Source organism: Leuciscus leuciscus, assembly GCF_965113295.1.
Source record: "Leuciscus leuciscus genome assembly, chromosome: 15".
NCBI lineage: Eukaryota > Metazoa > Chordata > Actinopteri > Cypriniformes > Leuciscidae > Leuciscus > Leuciscus leuciscus.
Genome location: NC_138739.1, coordinates 19,236,888 through 19,256,749, shown reverse-complemented (window position 1 = coordinate 19,256,749; position 19,862 = coordinate 19,236,888). Strand labels below are relative to the sequence as shown.

Here is a 19,862-nt window from a genome sequence, read left to right as displayed (position 1 = left end):
GCTCACAGGACGAGTGCAGAATGAATGGAGGTCTATGGCGCTATATCCATCAAAATCCACTTTTCTCAGGATATAATTTTTTGTCTAGTAATTTGAATGTTGTATTCGAAAGGAGATGCAAAGAAATTACACATTGCTGGGTGTTAGATTTTTTAGAATCACTTATTTGCTGTAAAAAGTATTTTAAAGTGTCAGTGACGTCAAACACATCGTACGACCAGAGATACTGCTTTACGGCAATCCTTCAGTCACTTTGGTGCTTTCGCGCTCGGCACTTTCTTTTCTCTTCGAGGCATCGACAACACAGCTGACACAGGTAAATACACGTGCTAGAAGAGTTTTTGTTTTGTTTGTTTCTGGTCCCGCTTCGGATGCCACGATGCCATCAAGCGGTATCTCTGGTCGTAATCAGTCCTTCACTGACCAATCAGCATTCATCAGCAGAATGCTAGCGTGTTATGGGCAACAACAACTCAACCTGTAAGAAATCGAAAGGACATAAGTAACCTATAACCTATAGGACCTATAACCCATGTTGAAACTTGCAAAACCTACAATCAAATCTGAGATTTCTCTACGGCAATCGGGTGAAAGAGACAAATTTAGCCGTCTAGCCCCATAGACTCCCATTCATTTTGCACTCATGGGCCATCGCCCCCAGTGGAACTCTGGTGGAACTACAACCAAAATTCGGTACAATAGGACTTAATAGGGAGTGGGCAGGCTCTCCGTAGACGGGCTCTGTCATGGCTAAAAAATGATACAACCATTGGCCCTGACATTAGCTCTTCACATTAACTGAATGTGATTTATCAACACATATTAACCCTTGTGTTGTGTACAAAACACCTGTGGTGTTCCCGGTCAATAATGAATACAAAACATAGCTTATAAATCACTAGTTATGCTATATCATCATCCAATATTGGATTCAATCTTTTTGTCAACTTGTTTTCTTTCAATTAACTGAACTGCTTCTAATATCCATTCATCCCTCTGACATTACCACACACACTCGCACACTTGCATATTGTTGCCCTATTGTTAGTTTAATTGCTTTTATTTGTAAGTTGCTTTGGATAAAAGCATCTGCTATCTAAATTATTATTAAATGTAAAGTAGAATTAGAAAGCTCTACAATTAGCTCTGCAATTGCATTTTTACTAGTAAGAATTGAATTAGAGAGCTCTCTATTTGTAATTGTTATGAGTATACCTGAATTATAGAGCTCTCTAATTTAATTATTACTAGTAAAATGAAATTACGACGAGTAACACTGGGAACTTTTAAGTTGCCATAAAGAATTCTAATTGCGGAGCTCTACGCTAGGGGGCGATCTCAGTGAATTCTTAAAGGGGTCATATAATGCCATTTTTGTACAAGCTAATATGATTCTTTAGGGTCTAAATTAAAAGTTTGTAATATACTTTAATTAAAAATTCTCATTAGTATTGTAAGAAAACACTAATTTTAGCTGGTCAAAAACAGCTCTGTTTTCAGCACGCCGTTTCAGTGCATGTGTCTTTAAATGATAATGAGCTTTGCTCACCCCGCCCCTCTGTTCTGTGCGGACACCGTTTGTAACACAATAACCACGCGTTGTTCATTATAAACGTGGGATTATGAATTATATTGAGAACGTCGTACATAGAAAACATGCTGTAATGTACCCTGAGTGTAAACCTTAGATGCATTCATCGTGAAGCCTGCAGCAAGGTTTGCAAATTTCGCAAAGATTAATATAAATACTAATATAAAGGTTAATAAAACATTACACTCACATCTTCTGGAGGTTCAGCAGTAACACGTTGGTACCGATCCGTTTTTTCTCGTTTGTAAAGCTGTCTGGTGTGAAATGATTAGCGTAAACATGAAAGCACAGACGGGAATCCCCGTGAGGGAATCCCCGCGTCAATCCTTTGGGCATATCGCTTCAAAAACAAAACTCAGCCACTGCTTCTTCAACGGCTTGGATTTAGGAACATCCAAATGACTGCTGTGTTCCTTATTACATCTAAGAACAGAACACCACAATCGTGTAGACGCCATTCTACTCCAGCATATCAACAATGGCGGACTACTATGACGACGGCTGTCACAGCTTGCTCAGGGCGGGTCTTGTGTTGAAGCACGGCTGTCAATCACAATCGCGGGAGGGGCGTACGATCTTATGACGTCACAATATCGAACGGCTTGATTTCAGAGATGGTCAAACATATAAGGAGATTAAAACAAAACCACTGGATGGATTTTAATCATGATAGGATGGTTGTGTACAGGCACTGCCAACAGACATTTCAGTGCAATCAACTTGTAAAAGTGCATGTACCATTATATGACGCCTTTAAGATGAAGTAGTGTCAACGTGAAAATGTTTTACAAGAACAGATGAAATGAAGAAATGTGAAACGGGTTAATGCTGTTCAACCGTGTGTCTTCTACCTTTACACATCTAATTTGGGATTAAAACATTACGAAGTGCCGACTGATGGAATCGAACATCATCTTCATCTTCATCATCATCTGCGTTTACTAACAAACCAGTTTATGGTGCAGATCCTGTTAAGCAGCACCAGTGCGTCGGCGCACTGAAGCATTTTTTTTATTTATTTAGTTCAAAGTTACTATCAGATTAAATGTTTTACCTTGACAAACTATACATCATTAAAAAGATATAAGATTCAAGTTTCAGTATTTGACAACTATTGTATTCTGAGAAACTTATAGTGACAGTTATGTCTTAATTTGTGTCAGGAGTTATGAAATGAAAAAATGCGTTGATCCCTTTAATATGATTTATGAGCGTCAGCTGGTCCATTCAGAAAAAAAAACTCCGTGCTGTTGTCATGACAGTGCTATACAAAACAACGTCCCTCAGGGCTTTTAGCTCAAAAATGTGCAGACTTGGAGAAATATTGATATATTCTCATAGATATACATCATATTTCTATAGACAGGAATAATATTTCTTGAATTTATACCCAAATGCGTCGATGTAATCATTATGAGCGCTTCTTACTGAGATGTGCTGTGTTTTCAATTCATACCAATAGCCTGAGGGCGCTATATGCACAAAAATACTCCATATATGGAACATGAAGAAGAGACATAATCATGTGACCTTCAAGGACGTCACTGATAGCAGCTACACACAAAGCTAACACAGAGATCGCTGTAATATGCAGATATAGACGTTTTGAAGACAATAAACATGATTGCAAATGATATTTGATATTTGAGTGTTCTTCAAGCAATCCCAGGTATTTTTATAATAATAGATTATATTTATAATGTAATGCTAATCGATATAGACTTTATCATCGTGCATACTATAAATAATATATTTTCTTTCTGATTTTTTTTTATCTGAAGCCAAATTAGATCACAGAAGATTATTTAAAACACTCGACTTGAGTTATGAAATAAGTTTGAAGCACAAACATAGTTTTAATCTCATAAATGGTCGTGTATTGATGGTGTGCTAAGCTAACATGCTAGCTAGCTCAGGTGCACCTGTCACCTAGAAGTTATTCTTTTATGGTTTTTTTTCTAAATAGTAATGCTTTTCTGAAATGTTTTAGTGCATTTGATACAGTTTCAAATGTAAGTGAGAACTTTGATCAAATAAATTAGGGACTGAAACCCTATGAATAGCCTGTGAATAGCCAGTCGTTAGTAACTATAATGCAGACAAAAGATATGCATATTTAGATCCATAACCAGGCTGGAGAGGTGTGTGAATGTGTACTGGGGAGACTGAGACTGAATGGGGCTCGTTTGCACCACAAAACAATAGAGACAATAGACTGAATAGATGACTTAGATGATGACCAAACATCAGTAGCATTTTTAGAGTCTAATCAAAATAAAATCATTTGACATGATCTTGAAAAACATTTAACTAAATACAGAGTTTTAGACTTATCATTTTCAGATTTTAAATATAACATGGTCACACATATGGCTTTAGCTGCAGTGCATTTCTAGATTGCTCCAGGGCCAACTTCAATTTTATTTTCATGAAGATGTTTCATAAAAATAAATTTCTAATAACTTTACAAAACTTTGAAGCTATTTAAAAAAATTATTTTCATTATGACAATAATTAATTCTACATTTACAATAAACTACCAGGTGTCAGCTTTCAAATGAGATCATACTTGTGCTTTTAGTGCAAAGGGTTCATGAACTGTATGTGTTTCAGTTTGGGTATGTCATTTCTGGGGATTTTTCAAAAGTGGCGTTGCAGCTTAACAGGTTAACAACTGCAGCTGGACGATAATATTTATAATAATAGTAAGACAATATTACTTTCACAATGCGTGTGTATAATCACGTGACTACTTATATAATAACGAATTTGCTATTAATATAACAAATGTTCGCATCAGAGCAGCGTTCCACAACCCAATGTGTCAGATTACTACCTCACACACGCATTGATGTCCATTAAAAAATATCTGCATTCTGACTAAATGTTTTGTTTGTTTTGTTTGTTTGTTTGTTACTACGTTTAATTAGACTAGTAAAGAATTGTGGGTGTGTTTTTTCTTTTCTTTTTTAGCCTACACTGGTTTTAACTTCACAAACTGACACTTACACACCCACTCATGCCTCTAATTAACCACAAATCTCCACCTCCAGTTAACATAAGACAGTTTAGACAATTTTTTTATGAGATCTGTAATTGGTTTTAATACCACACTTGCATTGTTTAGTTCTGACTAAGAGTGTGTTGTTACTTAAAACATTTAGAGAAGAAAATGGTTAACATTATACTTTTATTCTGCATATGGCATCTTGTCGGTAAGTAAAAATCGTATATATTTATTGACAAATTTAATCTATAGCTAAGTTTCTTTTTCATGTCAGTTTTTGTTTCAATTTTAGATAAAGATGCTATCTTTGATATTAGAAGTATGAATTCCGGTTTTTGATCACTGTTTTGGTGCATGATTGACAGAAATATTTAGTCCCCTTCCTGGTGAAACACTTTATATCCATCATTAAATATTTCATACTTAAAATGTCCTGATATATATACAACAATTGAAAGCTAAGATTATTAGGTAGTCAGTGGCTCTCTGAGGTCTCCATAAATTTCAGATTTAAGAGCTGAATGTTCTTCAGAAAATCTTCTCGAAATCACACTTCTAAAATGAGGCTACTTATCCAAGTTGAGGAGGAGAATTCAAATGAGAAATATCTTGATTTTTAGTTGTTTTAGCTTATTTTAATTAGTTATTTTTAATGCTATTAAGTTCACCAAAACAAATGCTGTAGTATACTTTTATTTCTTACTATATTCCATTGAGATCCCATTTCCAATGTTTGATTCACTACTGAATTAAATAAGCTGTAAGACAGCTGTAAAAATAAATAAATAAATAAACAGAAAGTTAAACAATTGTTTAATTGACTAAAATTACTTTATCTGTGTCTGATGAACTGTTCCTCTTGTTTCTCCAGGTGTGTTTGGTGACACAGATGCAGTGAAGTCAGTGTCAGTGATGGAGGGAGATTCTGTCACTCTAAACCCTGATCTTACAGACATACAGAGAGATGAAGAGATCGTGTGGAGGTTTGAAAACATTCGCATCGCTAGAGTGATCATGAACATTACTAGATATTATAATGATGAGAGATTCAGAGACAGACTGAAACTGGATCAGACTGGATCTCTGACCATCAGTGACATCAGAACCACAGACTCTGGACTTTATCAACTAAGAACCATTATTAGGAAGAAGCAGTTTATCAAGAGATTCAATGTTACTGTTGATGGTGAGCATAATTCAACGTGTTTTCTTCTGTCATCGTTATATTTAAAATGTACATAATTATTGTCATAACCCACAATGCTATTTGAAGATTATTTATTAGAAATCTTGAAGATACATTTCAGATGCAGTTTAATTATTATTATTTTTTTACCTTATTCTAGCATTTACAGTATTTATTAAACAAAATAATCAAAATCACCAAACAGTAGCTGTCCAGTCCATGAAAAACAACCAGGTCCATTTGTAATTTGTTCACATTATATGTGACCCTGGATCACAAAACCAGTCTTAAAGGAGAAGTTCACTTTTGAAAAAACTTTTGCTGATAATTTACTCACCCCCATGTCATCCAAGATGTCCATGTCTTTCTTTCTTCAGTCGAAAAGAAATTAAGGTTTTTGATGAAAACATTCCAGGATTTTTCCACATATTATGGATTCCATTGGGACCCAAACGGTTCAAGGTCCAAATGACAGTTTCATTGCCGCTTCAAAGGGCTTTAAACGATACCAGACGATGAATAAGGGTCTTATCTAGCGAAACGATCGGTCATTTCAAAAATAAAATAAAAAGTTGACGTTTTATAAGCACAAATGTTCGCCTTGCTCTGTTCTGTGATGCGCGTTCGTGACGTCACGTAATACGCAATTACGTTGAAAAGGTCAAGTTTGATGTGTTTACAAATGTGCGGAAGGAGGACCATATAAACATTTTCAAATGTATTTGTGTCAGTTTATCGTTTAAAATGCCCATTTCGTGTGCGCATCCTGAGTGTTTTAATATTAAAAAGCCAAAAAGAACATTTTCTTCAATTTTTCAAGCGTGACCTTTTCAACGTAATTGCGTATTACGTGACGTCACGAACGCGCATCACAGAACAGAGCAAGCCGAACATTTGTGCTTATAAAACGTCAACTTTTTATTTTATTTTTGAAATGACCGATCGTTTCGCTAGATAAGACCCTTATTCATCGTCTGGTATCGTTTAAAGCCCTTTGAAGCGGCAATGAAACTGTCATTTGGACCTTGAACCGTTTGGGTCCCAATGGAATCCATAATATGTGAAAAAATCCTGGAATGTTTTCATCAAAAACCTTAATTTCTTTTCGACTGAAGAAAGAAAGACATGGACATCTTGGATGACATGGGGGTGAGTAAATTATCAGCAAAAGTTTTTTTAAAAGTGAACTTCTCCTTTAAGTCGCACGTGTATATTTGTGGCAATAGCCAAACAAAACATTGTATGGGTAAAAATTATCGATTTTTCTTTTATGCCAAAAATCATCAGGATATTAAGTAAAGATCATGATCCATGAAGATATTTTGTAAATTTCCCACCTTAAATATATTAAAAATATATTTTTGTGAGTGGATGCAGCACAATCGCCTATAGAAATGGACAACTTTAAAGGCGATTTTCTCAATATTTCGTTTTTTCTGCACCCTCAGTTTCCAGATTTTCAAATAGTTGTATCTAGGCCAAATATTGTCATATCCTAACAAACCTAATATCAATGGAAAGATTATGTATTCAGCTTTCATATGATGTATAAATCTCAATTTAAAAAAAATTACACATAAGACTGGTTTTGTGGTCCAGGGTCACAATTATTACCTCCCACACAAGGGGCAAAAGAAACACACATATTATAGAACTGAAATAGTTTATTATTAAATACACTTCTTCCAAGTGTCATGAGCATCAGTGTATGTCTGATCCATTGTGCTCTTACAGGAGAATACACAGATATTACAGCAGTATGCAACATTTCACAATGAATAAAATAACTGTGATTAGCCAAACTCTGTATGACATGGGTGAATTACAGATCCAGGGTCATTACAAATATTTCATCAATTTCTTTGATGACATCAGAGCAAAATAACTTACAAAAACATTCAAGTGCAATTCACTGAAAGTACAGCAGGGCAGGATATGCATTTTAATTAAATGCATAATTAACTTTAATGAACTCAACCTAACAAAGATGAAGTAATGCTAGGTGGGTCATTCCGTATCAACTCAACCAGAAAAACCTGGCTAAAAAATATATATAATATCATTTTTTTTCTGGTGAAAGAAATACATAAATGAAGAAGAAAGACAACATAGTAAATGTCAAGAATGTATATTTACTGAGTAACTTGCTGCTTTGAGGGGCAAAATAATAAATTTCACCCTGATATTTGGAGCCAGATTACAGGGGGTATAAATTACTTCAGAAAGATGTCAGAATCATTATTTTATTTTTACACAGAGATTGGTAAGTCTATTAGTAAAATCCGTTGACTTTAGCAGTCTTTGTTTCATTATAGGTATGCCAACAGTGACAGTTCAAAAATGGGAAAAAACACTTCTTTTTCCAAATTGACAGAGTGTGTTAGAGATATAAAAGATTGGATGACGCGTAATTTTCTTTTATTAAATCCAGACAAGACAGAGGTAATACTTATCGGTTCAAAAAACCGCCCACAAAACCTCACACAATACAACTTTAACATCATAGGATGTCCTGTTACTTTATCCTCTACAGTAAAAGACCTGGGTGTTATACTCGATTGCAACCTGTCTTTTGAAAATCATATTTCATGTGTTACAAAAACAGCCTTTTTCCACCTTAGAAACATTGCTAAGCTACGTAATATGCTATCAGTATCTGATGCAGAAAAGTTAGTTCATGCATTCATGACCTCGAGACTGGATTACTGTAATGCTTTATTAGCTGGTTGTCCTGCATCCTCAATAAACAAGCTACAGTTAGTCCAAAATGCCGCCGCTAGAGTTCTTACGAGATCAAGAAAATATGATCATATAACACCGATTTTATCATCACTGCATTGGTTACCTATAAAGTTCCGTATTAATTACAAGGTATTGCTACTGACTTATAAAGCCCTAAACGGCTTAGCTCCAGTCTATTTAATGGATCTTCTATCGCCCTATAATCCATTGCGCTCGTTAAGATCACTAAATTCAAGGCTTTTGGTCATACCTAGGATATCCAGAACCACCAAAGGAGGGAGAGCATTTTCACATTTGGCTCCAAAACTCTGGAATAGTCTTCCTGATACTGTTCGTTGCTCAGACTCGCTCTCCCAGTTTAAAACTAGATTAAAGTCGCATCTCTTCAGCCAGGCATTCATATAATCCCACAGTTCAAACTACAATCCGGCCTCTAGCTCATAAATGCCAGAGGAGAACTGGCCCCCGACTGAGCCTGGGTTCTCCCAAGGTTTTTTTTCTCCATTAGGTCACCTGATGGAGTTTTAGGACACCATTAGGTCACTTGATGGAGTTTTTCGGTTCCTTGCCACTGTTGCCTTTGGCTTGCTCAGTTGGGGATATTTTGGGGATATTTAATTTAATTTTATCAATCAATAAATTCCTCTTGAAACAAACTTTGTTGTATTATTTTAATTTAATACTGTGAAGCTGCTTTGATACAATCTGTATTGTGAAAAGCGCTATACAAATAAACTTGACTTGACTTGACTTGACTTCTTGTGTTTGTTTGCATGCCTGTAACTCAATAATTATTTAAAGGGTTAGTTCACCCAAAAATGAAAATGATGTCATTAATGACTCACCCTCATGTCGTTCCAAGCCCATAAGACCTCCGTTCACCTTCGGAACACAGTTTAAGATATTTTAGATTTAGTCCGAGAGCTTTCTGTCCCTCCGTTGAAAATGTATGTACGGTATACTGCCCATGTCCAGAAAGCTAATAAAGACATCATCAAAGTAGTCCTAGTGACTACAGTGGCTCAATCTTAAGTTTATAAAGCGACGAGAATACTTTCTGTGCGCAAAAAAACAAACAAAAATAACGACTTTATTCCACTATTCATGTCCTTCTCTCTGGGCCTCGAGTGAGTTCACGTAGTAAAACTGCATAGCACTTCTGTGTTGTACACACGCATCACACACATGCGTGACCAGCGTCGGCCAATAGTGAGCCTACGTGTGACGTACAACACAGATGCGCTACGCATTTATACTACGTGAAAAAACTCGAGGCCCAGAGAGAAGGAAATTAATAGTGGAATAAAGTCGTTATTTTTGTTGTTTTTTGCGCACAAAAAGTATTCTCGTCGCTTTATAAACTTAAGATTGAGCCACTGTAGTCACTAGGACTACTTTGATGATGTCTGTATTACCTTTTCTGGACATGGACAGTATACCATACATACATTTTCAATGGAGGGAAAGAAAGCTCTCGGACTAAATCTAAAATATCTTAAACTGTGTTCCGAAGATGAACGGAGGTCTTACGGGCTTGGAACGACATGAGGGTGAGTCATTAATGACATCATTTTCATTTTTGGGTGAACTAACCCTTTAAGATACCTTAATATCCTTTTATATTTAGATTTTTAACAAACTAACAATTTTGGTATCTTCATTTTAAAGGCGCTTAATGGTTCAACCCACAAATATGGAAATCTAAATGTGGATCCATGAATAAATTGGTAAATTGTTCACATTTTCAGTGGTCAGAAATCAATTGTGGGTCTCTTTGCATATACAGTTGATAAGTTTTACATCTAGGCCCTATTACATTTAATAGTTTGGCTTTTATCACTATATATGTGTGTCTCTTGAGAAAACATATATTAACAAAATAAAAAAATTGAACTGGGAAAGTTTCTGAAATTTGGTTGATTTGACACGGAATGACCAGGCCAATGTTTTAAGTCCTCTTTAATGCACCTTAATAATGGGACAAAGTTTAGATGATCTGTCAGGAAGGATGTAATATGAATATAATATAATTTAGGAGAGAGAATAGATGGTGCTCAAGAACCTTGGCAAACAAAAACCACTGTATTCAGATTTTGTATATTTTACTTATTTTTCCAAAATGAGTGGATTATATTTTATGTGATGACTAACATAAGCAGCCTTCTCACTGTTGATTTATTCTCATCTCTGTGGTTCTCTAGCCGACCACTCCACAAAGTCCTTCATCAACTGAAAGTGAGAATGCAGAGGGTAATGAAGATGATATTCACATCAACAGCACAATTATGAGTGTGATATTGCTTTTATACAACAGTTCAATAAACAAGCTAATATTTGTGCATTGTTACATAATACGGCCAATTGTTTTCTTTTTTCTTTGCTGAAAAAAATATAGATAATAACAACACAGGTAAGCTCTTTACACTTTTTGACAAACACATTTAAGCCATAAACATGTTAAAGGAGACTCGTGCTGATCAGACTAGTATCAGAGAGTCAGTGAACAGACTGTGTGCATCTGAGACTGAGAATAAGACAGACTGACAGATTGTCTCTCTTTATCCTTCCAGAATCTGACCAGCAAACTCCCTCTCTTCCTCCAGTCTCAGTGTCTCTGATAGTGCCGATCTCTGTTGCTGCTGTTGCTGGATCTCTGATGATTGTTACTGCTGTTGGGATCTTCTGGATCTGCAAGAAACACAGAAAAACAGACCAACAGGGCAAGTGTTTCACACTGCTGTTACATCTGAAGAAATTTTTTTGTGATCAACATTTTTATTGTTTCCCAAATGAAGAGAGGGGGGAGGGGTTACAGACATATCCAAAATCATGTCACTATATGAAACAAGGATAGGAAAAAATAAAAAATAATAAACAAAAAAATAAGACAATACATAAAACAACAGAAAACATGTTCGGCAGGTGTTTCACAACAATGATTGCCTAGCTGTTGTCCCTGGTCCAAGAGATTATCTTAGATGAGACTTAGAAGAGTTCCAAGCTTGTACAGTCACTGGTCGCGCCTTATTGAGTCGCGCAGTTGTATGTTCAAGGTTGACAATATTGACAAGGCTATGGATCCAGAATGATTTCATACACATATCCGGAAAGAACCAGTTTTTCAAAATAGTTTTCTTTGCAGAGGTAAACCCTGCACATACCATTTTGAACTGAATTTGCTTTAGATTTATATCAGAATTATCATTAACACTAGAACTCCCAAGGCGGTCATTTTGACCGTTTTTAAATTTTACAGTGTAATAACTTTGTTAAAATAAAATAAATGTGGCTGTAGGACCCTGACTTTTCCTAGATATGTGTATATTTTATTCTGACACTGTTATTTGGTTAAAATCACAAAACACACAACAGTTCTGACTATTTCTACCTAGAATGACCATAACGGTCATTTTGACCGCACGCATTATAAATATCATAAGTCCGCTACATTGCAAGTTTCGCGGAGGGACTTCATCACACAACTGGCGAGCGAACTTCGCTCCGACCACATGGAATCAAAAGCCATACAACTGGAGGAACTGCAAACAAAATAAAACCAAGGAGACGTGCCAAATGTCACAAAAGTGTGTGGGAGCTGCACACGAAAGGCGGTGTTTACCTGTGTGGAATGTGCGTAAGCGTCAATGATGCGGGGTGTTTGCGCCGTTCAAATGGGCAGTTAACCTGATTTTGTTCGTTAATATTTTTTGTTCACTGAAACTAATCGTTCTAGCAGTTCATTTTCTTGTTTAGCTATTCATGTTTTTTCTTAGCCTGTTTGTATACATTTTCACATTCATTTGAATTAAAATTTTGTGTCCTGTTTATAGGCTACCTATCATTGTAGATCCATTTATTTTTTTATTTTGTATTAATTATTGAACTTATTTACAAACAGGGCTGTACTAAACGATATGAGCTTTGACGTTTCCTAACTTTTGTGTATGTCTATTCACGTGGTGAGTGCGGTGAAAAAAATATTATTTTGACGCAAAACGTCCCTTAAATAGAGGCAGCGCCTGTCGGGGGAAACTTTCTTTTGTGCTTGTTTTAAGGGCTATGACGACAGGAATTAAAAGCTTCATTGGAAAAGAGAAGGTTAACATGTACAATAGATATGACATGACGAAAATGACGTTCAGTACGGCCATATGAACGTCAAAGTATGAACGGTCAGAATGACCGCTATGGTCGTTCTAGTAGTTATGGAATTCCGGTAGTTCTAGTGTTAAGGAGACAGAACCAGGATTGGGAACATAAAAAAATGTCAAGTATATCCGCTAAAACGGAATTTACATGCAACCAGAACTTAGAGATAACTGGACACTCCCAAAACATGTGTAAAAACGTTCCAGGTGAAGCAGTGTTACATATATGACAGTTGTGAGTAGGTTGTAATTTCATCTGGAACCTCTTATAAGGTGTGATGCAGGCTCTATGTATGGTTTTGAAGTGAATTAGTTGGTGAGCTAGGTTCTCAGAAGTCATACTTAAATTGCACCATATTCTCTCCCAATCTAGGTTTATATTTAAACTCCCCAACTCCCTGTTCCATATGGATTCAATTGGTAAAGCCTTGGCACTGTGCTGAATCAGTGCACTATATATTAAAGAGACAGAAGATCTGCCCAGTAATGGTGCAATCCATTGTAACATGGGATGTGAGGGGAGAGGAGAATTCCTGGGAACTCCATACGTTTTTAAGGCAGATCTTACCTGAAGGTAAACAAAATAAGAGGACACAGGAAGCGAAAAGCGTGTTCTTAAATCTTGAATGGAGCAAAGACCTTGAGTATCGTATATATCACCTAATGTATTCACCCCAAGGGATGACCAAGATAGTTGATTGAATGGTTTGCTGCCACATAATAAACTCTGGTTATGCCAGAGTGGCATGTTCTGACAGAATTTAGGTGGGCCGCCCATCCACCGTTCTGCTTTCTTCCACACTTGAATAGAGTTAGCAATGATGGGCCCAAAATTATTTGTAATTGTTTTGTTTGCTACCCTGGAGAATAGTATGTCTTGCAGCTTGTGTGGAAATATCTTAGCAGATTCAATCAGTCGCCATGCAGTGTTAGACTGTGGGTCCACCCATGTGCTGAGTGCTCTGATCTGAAATGACAAATAATAAAGTTCAACATTCGGTACTGCCAGACCACCCAGCAGTTTGGGTCGTTGCAGTGTATTCAGACGAACCCTGGGCCGCCTACCATCCCAAATATAGCTGGAAATCATGGAACGAATGTCTTTAAAGTAATTTGGAGGGGGGCAGAGTGGTAACATAAAGAAGAGGAAATTGAGACGGGGCAATATGTTCATTTTGACTGTATTAATTCTACCTTGAAGAGACGTTTTTAGATTCCTCCATCTATGAATGTCTGATTTTATTTTGCTTAGCATAGTGTTGAAGTTGTCTCTGTTCATTTATGTATGTTTTTATAGATTGTAATGCCCAGATATGTAAAATATTTTGTCCAATTAATTTTGTAGCCTGACAGGCTGCTAAAGTTATCAAATTCCTTAATAATTGGGTGAATAGAGGTGTCAAAGTTATCTAAGAACAAAATTATATCATCCGCATACAGAGATATAATATGCTTATGATGACCAATTTCCATAGGGGAAGCTGTAGATTGCCTAATGGCTTGTGCTAGAGGTTCCAGAGAAAGACTAAATAAAAGTGGTGAGAGTGGACACCCCTGTCTTGTACCACCCTGCAGGGTAAAAGGAGAAGAAATAATGTCAGCTGTTAGAACACTTGCTAAAGGTGAGTGGTATAGCACCTTGATCATTGCTATAAAATAATGCCTGAAACCAAAACGTTGCAAAACTGCCCACATATATTTCCACTCTAACCTATCGAAGGCTTTCTCTGCGTCGAGTGAAAATATGGCACAAGGATTTGGGTGTGTCTCTGCAACCTCTATAATGTGTAGCAGCCTTCTCATGTTATCAGATGCATAGTGTCCCTTGATAAATCCTGTTTGATCCTCATTGACTAGAGATTTAATAACTTTTTTCCAGGCGCAGAGCGAGTACCTTGGCATATATCTTGAGATCGCTTGTAAGTAAAGATATTGGTCTAAAACTAGAGCACTCAAAAGGATCTTTTCCCTTTTTCAAGAGTAAGGTGATGAGTGCTGTTTTTTGGTCTCTATGGAAGGTCCCACTTTTGACTGCAAAATTAAATGAATTCAGCATGAGTGTGCCCACCATGTCCCATAGTTCTAGATAAAGCTCTGGAGGGAGGCCATCCAAGCCCGGCGATTTACCTTTATTGAGACATTTTGCAGCTCTGTGTAGTTCATCCAGCTCTAATGCAGCTTCCAGATCATCTTGGTCAGTTTGCTTGAGGCAGGGAAGCTCTAGTTTGTCAAGAAAATGTTTACTGGTAGCATCATCATAAGAAATCTCTGATTTGTATAAGTTTTCATAAAAGAGAATGCATTATTAATGGCCTGCGGATTAGTAGTAAGTTTAGTAAGTAGTAGGTGTATTTATTGCTGGAATGTGAGCTTTTGTTTCACATTCCTTAAGCATAAGAGCCGATGACTAGGCCTCTCTGCTTCAAAATAGTACTTTTGTCTGGTTCTATGCTAGATAAATTCCGCCTTTGATACGGCCAGTGTATTGTATTCATCTTTTAAGGATGCCAGCAGTTTGGACTGATCATCTGAAAAGCTATGTTTTTGTAGGTTCTCTAATGATTCTATTTTGTTTTCAAGATTTGTAATCTGGGAAGCTTTTGTTTTAGCTAAAGTTGAGGATAATGAAATACAGAAACCACGAATAAAACACTTTGTGGCCTCCCATAAAACTTGTGCATTAGAGCAACCCTTTGTGTTAATATCTAAAAAATCTTTTAGTTGTACTTTGAGTGAACTAAGAAATCCGGAGTTAGTTAGTAAAGATGTGTTTAAACGCCACCTGGGGGCCTTTGTCTTAATGTTGGGCAGATCGATGTTGCATAAAAGTGCAGAGTGATCAGATAGTAGAATTGGTAAGATAGTAATGGACGTATGTCCTGCAATAAGGGTTGGGCTAAGAAAAATATAATCTATCCGGGAAAATGTTTTATGTCTATTGGAGAAAAATTTGTAATCTCTAGCAGTAGTATTTTGTATACGCCAAATATCCACAAGATTTAAATATTTGAGAAGCGACTTCAATAAGTTAGAAGAAGGATTGCCTATTGCATCTGAATTAGATTTATCAAGAGACGGATTAAGGACTGCATTGAAATCACCTCCCACCTAAAGAACAGTCATTTTGTTCTAACAATGTGTTTCCAATGTAAGAAAAAAAATCTCTGTCAGGCTCATTTGGGCAGTATATGGATGTGAAAGCTAATTTATGATCGAATATACAAACACGGGCAAAAGCAAGTCTTCCATTCTCATCATTTCCAGTAATATTTACATTGCATGATATTTTCCGGTTAAGAAGGATGCATACTCCCTTGGTCTTATTTAGGGCGCAGGATGATGCAATTAATCTGTAATGTTTATTTTGAAATCGTGCCACATCGCATTGTTTTAGGTGAGTTTCTTGGATTAGGGCGATGTCTACCTTTTTACGATATATATACTCAAGAACACGAGCGCGTTTAATAGCGGAGTTTGGGCCATTCACATTGAGTGATAATATATTCAATGACTGCATCGACATATACCGCTAAGATCTGTCTTAAAATATGAACGTGCTAGTATAAAATATAACAGAAGCATGTAAACATCCTGCCCATTACCGTGCAGATAACCCAAAGCTGATGTTCTATCAAAGAGTAGGAATATGTCTGTAAAGGGGAGGGGATGGGAAAAACTATATACAAAAACAAACACAGACCACACAGGCAAAAATCCATAGGTCTGAACATAAACATTTTCTGATACGTGACCAATCTGCCCCAACGCATGGCAATAGAATCAGATAAACTCACATAATCTTATTCGTGACCTCACGAACTGGGTTAGCAAGGCTAATTTAGCGTACTTGTTTTTAGATCGTACCTAATGAGGACCCTGAGATTGACCATTGCAACATAACTTGTTAGGAGATCTAAGATCGTTCCTCCGTGTCCACTAAATTGCCTTCTCTGGCGTGAGGAGGATCCCTGTGGTTGTTTTCTTCGGTCGGGTTTGAGGCTGCGTCAGTAGCACCACCATCTCGCCATAACGGTGTAAAGGTGGACCTCCGCGGAAGAGAGTTGATAAAATCTTCGGCGGCCTGGGGGGAATCGAACATCTTCCTTTGCCTTTATACTGCAGTTTCATCCGTGCAGGATATATGAGGAATGGCTCCAGGCCCATGCCCTTAGCCTTGTTCATGGTAGAACTAAAGCTCTTTCTCTTTGCTGTTGTCGCTGGACTGTAGTCGGGGAAGAACAGGATAGTGCCGGCTGTTGGAGCCGAAGCATGAGCGGATGCGCGTGCGCCATTGGCAGCGGGGTCAATATCACTATAAAGTGCCTTTGGTGTCATCATCAGAATCGCTCAGTCATCATGAACATAATGCAAAATAATGAAATTCTGAGGTTTTATTATAAATGTCCAAACACTTACACACATACAAGTACTATGATACGTCTCTTGAAATGTGTTTTTCTAATTTTATACAATTTTCTTTGATTGGATGTATGTGATTTTGGCATGTCCCACACGCTGCTCAGCTAACTTCAGTGAGTGTAAAAAGTGGTTAAATTACATAAAATTAAAATACTTTTTTAATGTACTTATTGTCCTCAGCAAGTTATTTAATAAAACAAGTCATTTTGATTATTTATATTTTATTTTCATAATAATATTAAGCAGTTTGCATGTGTCCCTGAAATTGCTGTCCACCCTGTCATTATGGGGTAAACGCCCCTTTAAGAAACCAACTGATGTACTCAGTGCCATCCCCTCCCCCATTTGGTCTTTCTTCAGTGGAGGTTAAAACATCTGCAACACACACAGTAAGTATCTACACTTATATTTCCTAATTTTCATCATATTGTGTTTGTAGTTGCGTGTTGTCAAGCTTAACATGTCCACCCTGTCATTGTGAAATATTAATTAATATAAAAACTTTTCAGAAATTCTAAATATACATTTTAAACAGTGCACAGTCAGCTTCAACAGTGAATCACTTTGCTAACTGCTGTACACCATGTGCTCATTAAATACTAACTTTAGCCAAAACATTTCCACCCTGTCACATGACAGGGTGGACATTTGCAACTCCTGAAAATCAGCCTGAGCCAGGCCCCTCCTTCTTCTATATTGGTTAAGGGTTTCTTGAAGGTCCTGTTGTTTTTAAAATGTTCCCCGTTCTAGTTCACCCATTAAAGCATTTGTCCACCCTGTCATGCCAAGTTCCACCCTGTCATTTTGTTGTCCACCCTGTCATGTTCACACTTTAGGATGAAAATAAACAAATTATTTTAACAAGTTAACAAAACCTTGTGTGTGATTTCTTAATAAACAAATGAGGGCCAGATAGTATTGTTTTAAAGTTTGAATAAATATCTTTGTTGTTAGATTTTATTTAGAATAGAATGTGCAACTATCGCATATTTTATTGGGCAATACATATTTAAGCAGTAACTTTATTATCAAAATACTTTTACCATTAACTAAAATGTTTTGTTGGGAAAGGGACACATTATCTTTCCTCAGATCTACATTTTATAATCACTATGCAATGAAAATGTACTTATTCTACTCTGAGTTTGTCCATGACAGGGTGGACATATTTTATGGTTTGCTCATATTGTCAGTTTGCAGTTAATTTAAAAAGTGCTGGAGCTTGACCAATATGCATTTCTAACAGCCTAATGTCTCCCTAATACAACACATATGAAGTTAAATGGAAAATCTCCGATTTTTTTGTGGAAATTGTGAAGTCTCAAAGGCACTTTATGGTGATTTTGACACAGCGAACTTCACTGGATAAACTTGACGAGCCCCGTTCAGGATAGCCGATCTGTCTTGCCAACGGAGTAATCTGAAGATGAGGGTGCGCGGTTTGTTGGATTTAGCCTCTCCTCCATCATACACACGATTTGCCCGTTCAATGTCAATGTCTCGGCCCACCAATGAGGGGATCCACTTGGGAAGATTGTCTTTCAGGCAGCCGATTGCATCCGAACCCTCCACTGCTTCTGGTAAGCCAACCAGCCTTACATTATTTCTTCGTCCCCCCTGTCCTCCAGATCTGTCAACATTGTGGTGAGCTGGTCTAACCGATCGCCTGTCCTCTCGTGCAGTCGTCTGAACAGCTTGAGTCCGTTTAGTAGATTTGGCTACCTTCTCGAGTTCACTGCTGATCTCATTCACAGTTTCATTAGTCTTTTGGATTTCCGTTCGCAAGTCACATAGTGCTGGGACCAGAATAGAGTCCACAGCTTCCCTGACAGAGGAGGCTACGGCCACATCTAGACCACGTTGTTGTTCTTGGAGAGCTAGCTTTATGCCATTAAAGGGATAGTTCACCCAAAAATGAAAATTCTGTCATCATTTACTCACTCTCAAGTTGTTTCAAACCTGTATGAATTTCTTTTTTCTGCTGAACACAAAAGAATATATTTTGAAAAATGTCTGTAACCAAACAGTTGATGGACCCCATTGACTTTCATAGTATTTTTTTTTTTCCTACTATGGAAGTCATTGGGGTCCATCAACTGTTTGGTTACAGACATTTTTCAAAATATATTCTTTTGTGTTCAGCAGAAAAAGAAATCAGAATCAGAAATCAGAATCTCATCAGAATCCTTGATTTTTTTCTTTATGGGCGATTGTTCATTTTCCCTTTTCCGTGCTTCTTTGCTTAAGGAAGGATTCATGATGAGATAGATGTCGACGTATTTTAAGTATGTTAAAGGATTATTGAAAAAATAAGACCATGCAAGCAGAGCCGAAAACTATGCTGGCATCGCTGTCGATGGGTCACGTGATAGTTTTGCTGTTTTAACACGCCTGTCATTATTATTCAAACAGTTCAGACCCATAATGAAGAGATCACTTACGCTGATCCAATGTTCTACAAAAGAAATGCACAAAAAGGGGTAAGACAATTCATATTACAGTTTACACTGTACAATTTGAGCATTCATTGCATAATTGAGGGGGAGTTTATAATGCACATTTTCCATATTTCTACGTATGGTTGCAAATTCATGTAAATAAAAAGGTGAACAGGGAAATTAAAAGAAAATGTGATGAGTCTGTTCTAAACCCAGTGATCTGCTTTACTGTCTACACAGACAGCTCCCTTATAAGGCAACATCCTAAAATAAATGGACTTTTAGAAATGCCTTTTGAAATATAATATTTAGCTGTAGCTATCATGACATT

At 36.9% G+C, this 19,862-nt stretch overlaps 2 protein-coding genes across 4 annotated transcripts in view; one reads left to right on the top strand and one right to left on the bottom strand.

Annotated features, from left to right (window-relative positions):
- The window catches only part of LOC309475586 (uncharacterized protein), a 388,909-nt gene that overhangs the window by 199,081 nt on the left and 169,966 nt on the right, over positions 1–19,862 (bottom strand). The gene's annotated exons all lie outside the window — the stretch shown is intronic.
- The window catches only part of LOC309475673 (uncharacterized protein), a 204,200-nt gene continuing 187,600 nt past the window's right edge, over positions 3,263–19,862 (top strand). Inside the window, exons 1-3 of one of the 3 annotated variants that reach the window (XR_014197749.1) lie at positions 3,263–4,296; positions 5,470–5,784; positions 11,097–11,244. The gene's annotated coding sequence lies outside the window, so the exon portion shown is untranslated. Of the gene's footprint in view, positions 4,297–5,469; positions 5,785–10,713; positions 10,777–11,096 lie in introns of those variants that run through there. The other 2 variants (XR_014197750.1, XR_014197751.1) reach the window with 2 other exon arrangements.